We start from the raw sequence: 9,894 nt of genomic DNA, 5'->3' as shown, positions 1-9,894 counted from the left end.
TCCCCCTCTTCCTCCCCCTCCTCCTTCCCCCTCCCCCCCATCTCCTCCTCTTTCCTCGCCTTGGCCCTCGCCCATCAGTTCCACATGGGCTCAGTCTGGGAGTACAGGCTGAAGCCTTTGGTGCATTGCAGCGTTTTCTCCCAGCAGCTGTGTGAAGGATGTATTTTCCAAGCTAGGGAGAATTTTATCCCAAGAGCACATATTATTGCTTTGGACCGTATATGATCTTCTGCCCTCACACGGAAATGTCTGTCTTGTTTTAGTCCGTACCGGCCAAGGAACAGTGTCAAAGATGCCAGTTTTAATTGTGAGTGGCTCTGGCCATCTCCGCCATCCTGGAGCATTTCCTTCGAGGGAGGCTTCTAGGACCTGAGACAGTCTGATGGGTTATTGGCCCTGCTCCGTACACCCCGTAGAGCAGTGGGACTGACTGTTGGTGCTTCCTGCTGCCGAGCAGCTAGTTCAGAGGACACGGGTCCTTGCCCACTCCTCCTCCTGCCCCACTCTCCACACCTCACCCTTGCTTCCCTGACCCACGCCTGTCCTTCAGCAGATTCCGAGCACAGGATGCCTGTGGCCTGCTGCTTTTTTTTCTCTTCAGAATTCAGAATTCCCCACTGAAGAAGTTGTTAGACTTTGACTTGATACCTCTTGGTGTATCAAAAACCATACCAGACGTTCTAGATCTGCCCTTTACTCCAGTTTTCTCTAGGGTGTTTCTGGCAGGAGGTCGTACAAGAGCTCCACCTGAGTTGATGCTAATGCTTGTCACCACGACCTGGAATGTAGTTACTGATTGGCAAGCCGGACATTCCCCCCGGGCCCCTTCTGTCGCCTGGCGATGCATCTGCCCTCTCTGCACGGCTTATGCTTGAAATATAATGTTTTTCAGTGGCTCGTTGCTAGGACATGGACACGCACATCCTCTGAGACACTGTGTGCAGAAAGCAGTCCGCGGGGAGGGGCGGGGAGGGGCAGGAGCAAGGATTCGGCTGTGTCGTGTCAAGGACCTTTGGGACTCTACTGGCAGGAAGTCTGCAGGCAGGCCATTTGGGAAGAGTGCGGATAAAGTCAGTAAAGGTCAAGGTGAAATAGAAGAGCTAGCTCGCCCCCAGACAGCAAGCTTATCTTGCGGCGGGGTGTGAGGCTTTGGGGTGGGCAGCCAAACCAGTCAGGGGGCCAGGCGGTCAGCCTTCTTAGCGTTTAAGACACTTATTACAAAAGGATCCAAAAATCCTGTCCACACAAGGGGGTTTCTTGATGCCTTAAGCAGCTTTTGCGGATGATGAAATGGATTTGCCTAGTCACGTGACCTCAGAAGAGCTCAGACACATCCGATCCAGAAATAAGTTTCATTTGGGGGAGAAAATGTCTGTAAATATTCTGCGCTTTCCAGGTTAGATTGGGATGCAGCAGGAGTTTTCAGTACTTTTTTTTTAAGCACTGATGGTCACCGAAGAGTGTTTATGTGAACATCTGCCGGGTGGAGGTTGCGGTCCGGGTGATGTAGGGGACGGGTTCTCCTGCTGTGACGCAAACATGTAAAATAAAGATTCTGTGACAGGAACGTATGTTTGTAATCCGAGGGAGTCGCCGACTCCTGCCTGCTGTCTCTCCGCCCCTCCCCCCTTATAATTCTTTCCTTTGTGAGTTTTGTTCATTAAATTAGTTAATTGCCTCCCCCTCGCTCCCACTGGCAAGAGTGACACCTACTAGAGAAGCTCCCTGTGTCTCAGCTGCCATTGAAACTCAAACGTGACTTCAACTCCAGAGGCTTTGTTTTGGAACAGACTGAAGATCAGCTGTAGTTGACTGGTGTCCTGCCTCCACTGGGGACAGGGGGTGCTCTCTGAGTCAGGGCCTGGGCACTGCTGCCATTTGAGGGGAGAGGACGGCGGAGACTTGGGGTAAAGCCCACCCTGCGACAGGCTCGCGTTCACCCTCTTATGATGTTGGTCATCAGATAACCCTGCTGGTGTTCCCACATCAGAATCAGAGAAATCCAAGATTTCAGACTCAAAGCATTTTTGGAAGTCATCCAATCCCAAACCCCTTATTTTACTAGGAATGTTTTAAGTTGAGGTGTAACTCACACACAGTAAAATTTACCCTTTAAGCATATAGTTGGTTGAGTTTTGACAAGTGTATATACAGTTCTGTAGCCTCCACCATAAGTGAGATGGAACATTTCCACCACCCCATAAAGTCCCCTGTGCCCCTTCTCAGTCAAAACCACCCCCTGTCCAGAACTACCACAGCTGCTGCTCTGATTTCTACGCTGTAGGTTAGTTTATTCTAGAACTTCACGTGAGTGGGATCACACTTCCGTGTATGGCTTCTTCCACTCAGGAGACTGTCTGTGATTTGTCCATCCAAAGCCCTGGCTTTAAAGCTGCAAAAAATGGGGGCCTAGAGAGGGTTGTGCCCCACCCTCCCCCTCACCCAGCCAATAAGTATCGGAGCTGAGGTGAGAACCCAGGTCTCCTGACTCCAGCCTTGGTGTGGTGATGAGGATTAAGTCAAGGGCCTGGCCTGGAGCTCTGTCGGGTACTGTTGTTGTGTTTACAGTAACGTTAGAATGATCCTCAGTTCACTGTATCCCAGAAGCTCGGAATGAAGGGCCTCAGAGTCCATGTCATTTCCCCTGGGCTTTCCAGTTACTGGCCATGCCTCACCCACAGCTCCTTCCTGACTCTGCAGAGGCCTTGGGTTACCCAGGGTGTCCCTGGAAAGAAGCCTGAGGAGCGGGGACAGGGCATTCCAAGGGTAGAGCCCAGGAATCGGGTGAGACTCTCAAGGGTGAGAGATGCTGAGGCCACCCAGGAAGGGGACAGCCGAGGAAAGGTGTGGGAAGGACCTGGGGACCATCTAATCCAGTACTTCACAAACTGGAGCAAGCGTCAGAGTCCCCGGAGGGCCCAGGGCTTCTGACTCAGTAGGTCTCCTGCGGGGCCTGAGACGTCGCATTGCTAACAGGCTCCCAGGTGATGCCACCTCGGCTGGTCCCAGGTCACGCCTTGAGAACCGCCGATGTAACCCAGCTCCCTTCTTGAGACTTGCCCCAGTCATTCAGGGGGTGCGTCGAGCGCCCACCCGTGCAGACTCCTGCTGGACGCACGGCAGCGAGGTGGCGCCCTGACTCCGGGCCTGCCTGGCAGGGCTGCAGTGGTAATTCGGTGAGGGGGGCCAGCTGAACTGCTCCCCTCCATCAGCCGTGGCTTCCTCCTCCCCCGTTAGAAACGCAGCCGTCCGGGCTGACGACCTGTGAACTTTGTGGGCCGAGGACCCTGCACCTCCAGTGCTGCTCAGGGTCAGGAAGGCCTGTGCCAGTCAGCGGGTCCGACCACAGCTCACTCGCCTTCAGGTTTCTCTAACGAGCCGGAAGAGCAGACCAAGTGGGCAGCGGACAGCTGACCCAGATCTACCTGATGAGAGCGGCCGACCGCCCCCGGGACCCTGTGCAGCCCTCCCGACGCCCACGTGGGCTCCTTCCCTGTGGCAGCCGCCTTGGGGCGCCCTGCCCTTCCCCAGGGATCGTCAGGTCGGCAGGTTGAGAGCTGCGCGGTCCCTCGGGCTACTCCACAGTGAGGCTGGTAAGTGGGGTGAGAAAGTGCTGACTTTCTTCCCGCAGATCTGCGCCCGAGCTGCGTGCACAGCGGGCGCTTCCGAGCATCCATCCAGCCCTAGAGCTGGCCTGGCCCCCACCACGTGGGGAGAAGCTGCCTCAGCGGTTTGGGGGCTGGATTTTAGGGGGTCAGTGTGCCCCTTCCAGGAGCTGCACCCTGCACCGCTCCTTCCCAGTTTGCCAGGGTTGCCGACTTTCATAAAAAACAAGGAATCTGCTCCTGGAAACATCTGCAGAACCGAGCTTAAGTCTCGTTTATGCACTTAGCACGTGTCTCATTCAGGGCCCGGGCTCTAGGCTGCAAGGCTCACCGAGGGCTGAAAGCACTCCTCAGCGCACTAGTATTTGCAGGACCACAGCGTAAAATGATATGAGCCTGGTTTCCACCGCATGGTGGGAGAGCAGTAAGGGGGGTGCGTGGGGGAGAGTTGAGCGCATGACTGCTGCCCCCGCTTCCTCCCCTCCTCCCTCCCACCCTTTCCATTTTAACTGGCCCCTTCTCATCAGCAGTACAGCTTGGTCAAGTTTTTTTCCCATTAAAAAAAAAACAAATCTCCCCAGGCCAAGCTTCAGCCCCCGCCCCCCACTTACAGGGCGAACTTCTCAGGTCTGCCTCTTTCCCCTCCAGTACCCCCAACTCACTGCGGTCTGGGTTCCACCGGCCAAAGTCTCGCGCAGCCTCTGGGGCTTGGTTATTACCTGCCGTGAGTGTAGCAGCCTGTGGCACAGTGGGACCCCTCCCCTTTCACCCTTGGCCACATCACTTTGCACCCACTGCCTCCCTCCTCGGAATTCCGCGCCAGCCAGGTTAGACTTCCGGTAGTTTCCCTTCTCTCTCCAGCTGCTTGGCCACGGTCGGCTTCCTGTACCCAGCCCTTCGGTGTTGGGCTCCTCGGCACTGCCCCAGCTCTCTTCTTCTGCTCTCTGACACCCAGGATCGTGTTCCCAGCCTAGAACTGTCCTGAGCTGCTAATGGTTTATCCAGCTGCCTCCTGGACTGTTTTGTTTTTGTCTTTTTGGCCGCGCCGCGTGGCATGCGGGATCTTAATTCCCTGACCAGGGATCAAACCCGTGCCCCCTGCAGTGGAAGCATGGAGTCTTAACCACTGGCCCGCCAGGGAAGTCCCTGGACTGTTTTAAAGGCACTTCAAAGCTACACTTTCAAAATGAAATTACCACGTCCCCTCCCCAGTCCTAGTAAATGTGATCCAGACCAAAAACTTGGGCCTTATCCTTGACACTTCCCTTTCCCGCACCCCATCCCAGTCCTGTGGCTCAAGCCTACCCGTTTCTCTCTCCCCACTGCCACTAGCCAGGCCAGCCGCACTCACCCGTAACCTGGATTACAACATCAGCTGCTGCGTTGCAGCTGGTGGCCTGACCTCCAGCCTTGCCCCACTCCCAGCCTTTGCCACGCCTCGGCCGAGTGCCTGCCTACTCTGTTAAGCATGGAGGTGCAAAAGCAAGCAAGGAGGATGCATGGTCAGTATACAGAAGTCAACTATTTCTATATACTTGCAATGAACAGTCCAAAAAATGAAATTAAAGCATTTCCATTTACAATAGCATCAAAAAGAATAAAACATATATTTAACAGAAGAAGTGTAAAATTAATATTCTGAAAACAAAAACACTGAAAGAAAGACGATCTAAATAAATAGAAAGCCACCTCATATTCATGGATCAGGAAACAATATTGTTAAAGATGACAATACTCCCCAAATTGATCTCCAAATTCAGTGTAATCCCTACCCAAATCCCAGCTGGTTTCTTTGCAGAAATTCACAAGCTGATCTTAAAATTCATATGCAAATGCAAGGGATCCGGAATAGCCAGAACAATCTTGAAAAAGAGGGACAAAGCTGATGGATTCCACCTTCTCAATTTCAAAACTTACTAAAAAACTGTAGTGATCGAGAGAATGTGGTAGTGATAGAAGTATAAATGTATAGCTCAATGAGATAAAATAGTCCTGAAATAAACCCATATATCTATGGTCAGTTGATTTTCGGCAAGTGTTCCAAAACCATTCAATCTGGAAAGAATTTTTTTTTTCCAACCAGTGCTGCTAAGGACAACTGGACATACACATGCAAAAAGTAAGTTTGTAGCCCTACTTCACACCATATGCCAAAATTACCTCAAAATGAACCATACACTTAAAGCTATAAAACTCTTAGAAGAAAACACAGGAGTAAATCTTTATGACCTTGTATCATTAGGCAATGGTTTCCTAGATAAGACACCAAAGACAAGCAATAAAGAAAAAAGATAAACTGGAGTTGATGAAAATTAAAACTTTCGTGCTTCAAAGGACATCATCAAGAAAGTGAAAAGACAACCCAAATACTTGCAAACTGTGTATCCGAGAATGGTCTTGTCTCCAGGATATATGAAGAACTCTTACAGCTCACTAAAAAGATAACCCATTTTTTAAATGGGCAAAGGATCTGAATAGGTGTTTCACTTAGCGTTATAATTTCAAGGTTCATCTGTGATATGTATCAGAATTTCATTCCTTTTTAAGGCTGAACCATATTCCATTTTATGTATATATAAACGTACCATATTTTGTTTATCCATTCATCCATTGATGAATACTTGGATTGCTTCCACTTTTTGGTTATTGTGAGTAGTGCTGCTGTGAACGTGGGTGTACAAATATCTATTCAAGTCTCTGTTTTCAACCCTTGAGTACATACCCAGAAGTGGATTGCTGGATCATATGGTAGTTTTGTATTTAAATTTTGGAGGAACTGCCATACCATTTTCCACAGCGGGTGCACCATTTTACATTCCCACTAGCAGTGCACAAGGATTCCAGTTTCTCCACAAGTGTTCTTTGCCAACACTTGTTATTTTGTAGGTTATTTTGTTTTTATCATAGCCGTCATAGTGGCTGTGATTTGGAATCTCATTGTGGTCTTGATTTGCATGTCCCTCATGAATAGTGATGTTGAGCATCTTTTCTGTGCTTCTTGGCCATTTGTTTATCTTCTTCAGAGAAATGTCCGTTCAAGTCCTTAGCTCATTTTAGTTTTAGTTTAGTTTTAATTATGGTAAAATATACATAAATTTATCATCTTAACCATTTTTAAGTGTACGGTTCAGTAGCGTTAAATACATTCACGTTGTTCTGCAGCCAATCTCCAGAACTCTTTTCATCTTGCAAAACTGAAACTCTACACCCACTAAACCACAACTCCTTATTCTCCCCTACCCCACAAATCCCTGGCACCCCCCGCATTCTACTTTGTCTATGAATCTGGCTATTCTAGACACCTCGTATAAATGGAATCCCACAGTATTTGTCTATTGTGACTGCCTATTTCACTTAGCGTCGTGTCCTCAAAGTTCCCTTTGCCTATTTTTGGATTGGGTTTTTTTGTTGTTGAGTTGTACGAGTTCTTTATATACCCTGGATACTAATCTTTTATCAGGTATACGGTTTGCAGTATTTTCTCCCACTCTGTGGGTTGAATTTTCACTCTTGATAGTGTCCTTTGCTGCACAAAATTTTAAAATTTTGATTAAGTCCAATTTATTTTGTTGTTGCCAAGAAATCACTGCCAAATCCAATGCCATGAAGCTTTTATTTTTTTTCTAAGAGTTGTAGGTCTTACATTAGGTCTTTGATCCATTTTGAGTTCATTTTTGTGTATAGTGTAAGGATGAGGGTCCAGCTTCATTCTCTTGCGTGTGGATATCCAGTTTTCCCAGTACTGTTAGTTGACAAGACTGTCCCTACCCCATTGAAATGGTCTTGGCATCTGAATAGCCATTTCTATAAAGAAGATAGACAGATGGCCAGCAAGCACCTGAAAAGACTCTCAACATCCAGAGAAAAGTGAATCAAAATTAGTGAGATACTGCTTCACACTACGGGGTGGCTATAATAAAAAATATAACAAGTGTTGGTGAGGATGTGGAGAAATTGGAATCCTTACACACTTGCTGATGGGACTGTATAAAATGCTACAGCTGCTTTGGAAAAGTTTGGCAGTTCCTCCAAAGACGATGTGTAGAGTTACCATGTGACTCAGCAATTCCACCCTTATGTACACGGCCAAGAGAAATGAAGACACAGGTCCACATAAAAACTTGGATACAAATATTCATAGAAGCATTACTCCCGATAGGCTAAAATTGGAAATAACCCAAATGTCCACTGATGAATGGATAAATAAAAGTGGTCTGAATATACAAAGGAGTATTATTCAGCAATTTAAAAAGCATGAAGTACTGATACATGTTACAACATGGATGAAACTTGACAACATTTTGCTAAATGAAAGAAAACACAAAGGCCGCAATTTGTACAATTCCATGTATATAATATGTCCAGAATAGGTAAGTCTGTAGAGACTGAATGTAGATTAGTGGTTGCCAGGGGCTGGGGGAGGGGGCTTGCAAGGGGTGACTGCTAAAGAGTGAGTTTTGCTGTTGTTGTTTTTAACTTTTATTGGAGTAGAGTTGATTTGCAGTGTTTTGTTAGTTTCAGGTGTACAGCAGAGTGAATCAGTTATACATAGATCCACTTTTTTTTTTTAGAATTTATTTTTTTTGAACTGATGAAAATGTTCTAAAATTTTGGTGATGGTTGTACAACACTATGAATATACTAAAAACCATTAAATGTACAGTTTACATGTGTGAATTGTATGGTATGTGAATCATAGCTGACAAAAGCTGTTAAAAAAATAGTGATCCAAACTGAGAGGTGTCTGTGGGAGCACAGAGCCTGTGCACCCAACCCTGGGTAGGTCAAGGAGGGCTTCATGGAGGAAGTACCATTTTGTATGGATTAGCTCAATGAAGCAGGCAGTGATGGAAGGGCGTTTGGGTGGGGGGAATGGCATGTGCTAAGGCCAGTGATGAGATCCTGGCACATTGGGACGAATCCAGTAGAGCTGGAATCATGAGTGGGAAGTCGGGAACAGAGAGGGATGAGACTAGAAAAGCAGATGTGGGCTATATCAGGAGGCCCTCTGCTAAGGAGGCTGGCCTTTGCCATGAAGGCAGTGGGAAGGCCCTGGCAAGTTTTAACAGGGAGGTGATGTGGTCAGACTGCACCCTGATCAGCCAGCACGCTGGTAATTACAGCACAAAGGAGTGATGTGGGGCACATGGCCTGGCTGCCTCTCGCACTTTTATCTCCTCTTCTGTATCCCAAACTGGACCTCAGATTTCTCGGGCTTGTGTTTTGGAGGAGGCTGACCCCATACTCCTAGCTCTAGGCTTGAACCTCAAGTGATTGAAACTGATCAGTACATCCCTTGTCTCCCCACCCCACTACATTGATTGGTTGGCAGGATGGGGGTGGGTCACTTTTCAGCAGGATGTGAACACCAAGTGGGACGCCTGAACTGCCGCCTGCAGCAAGTCGGAGGGCCTTCCTGAGAATGGCCCTAACACTGAGGATGCAGAGCCAGAAATGGAGAGCGGAAACCCAGATCCTCTCATAACCTGTAAGCCGGGATCGAGCCTTGCCTGGAGGCAGATACTGCTGGACTCCTGAGTTACATGAGTGAAAGTTCCCTTTATGCTCTAGCCAGTTTAGGTCAGGTTTTCTGTTACTATAAAGTGTCCCAGCAGCTAGACAGTCTGACAGAAGGGATGCACAAGGGATCAGGAAGCCCTGAGGAACCTTTGCAGTCTCCCTGGAGGGTTCTGGAAGGCTCCCTGGAAGATGTTGGGGCAGAATTCTGAGACGAGAAGGGGGCAGTTAACAGAGGTGGAAGGGCTGTCATGGGAAGGGAGGGAATGGTTTATACAGTGTCCTTCCTGAGAATCTGTTAATGACATTCATTCATCACCGATGCCCTGACGGCAGGCAGCCAGGTGGGATTTCAGCAACCCTGACCCCAGACCCAACACCCAGGTCCACAGGCCAGACAGCCAAGGTGAGGTCCCAGGGGGCAACTGACCTGCGCACGGCCTCACAGCAAGTGCCGGACTTGGAGCCCAGCTGTGCTGTATCCTGGGGCGAGTCCTTCCTACCCACCACTCTGGGTTTTGACTGGAAGCAACAAGCCTTCCAGGGCTGAGCCTGGGATAAAAGCTGATTTTGTTGGTTTTGAGAGAAAACTTGTTTACCCCTTCTGGAATTCACATGCGGGCGGGCTCCTTTGCCCACCCTGCATATTGGTGGCCCCGACTATCGTGGCTCCTGCCTTTTCCTGGTCCAGGCCTCATAAAACCCGTTAGAGGGTGGCCTCATTGATTTTCAGTCCTGTTTAACCTCCCGGTTATGAGTCTCTCCAGGCCCC

The sequence above is a fragment of the Physeter macrocephalus genome, chromosome 13, assembly GCF_002837175.3.
Source record: "Physeter macrocephalus isolate SW-GA chromosome 13, ASM283717v5, whole genome shotgun sequence".
NCBI lineage: Eukaryota > Metazoa > Chordata > Mammalia > Artiodactyla > Physeteridae > Physeter > Physeter macrocephalus.
This window is presented reverse-complemented; position numbering follows the sequence as displayed.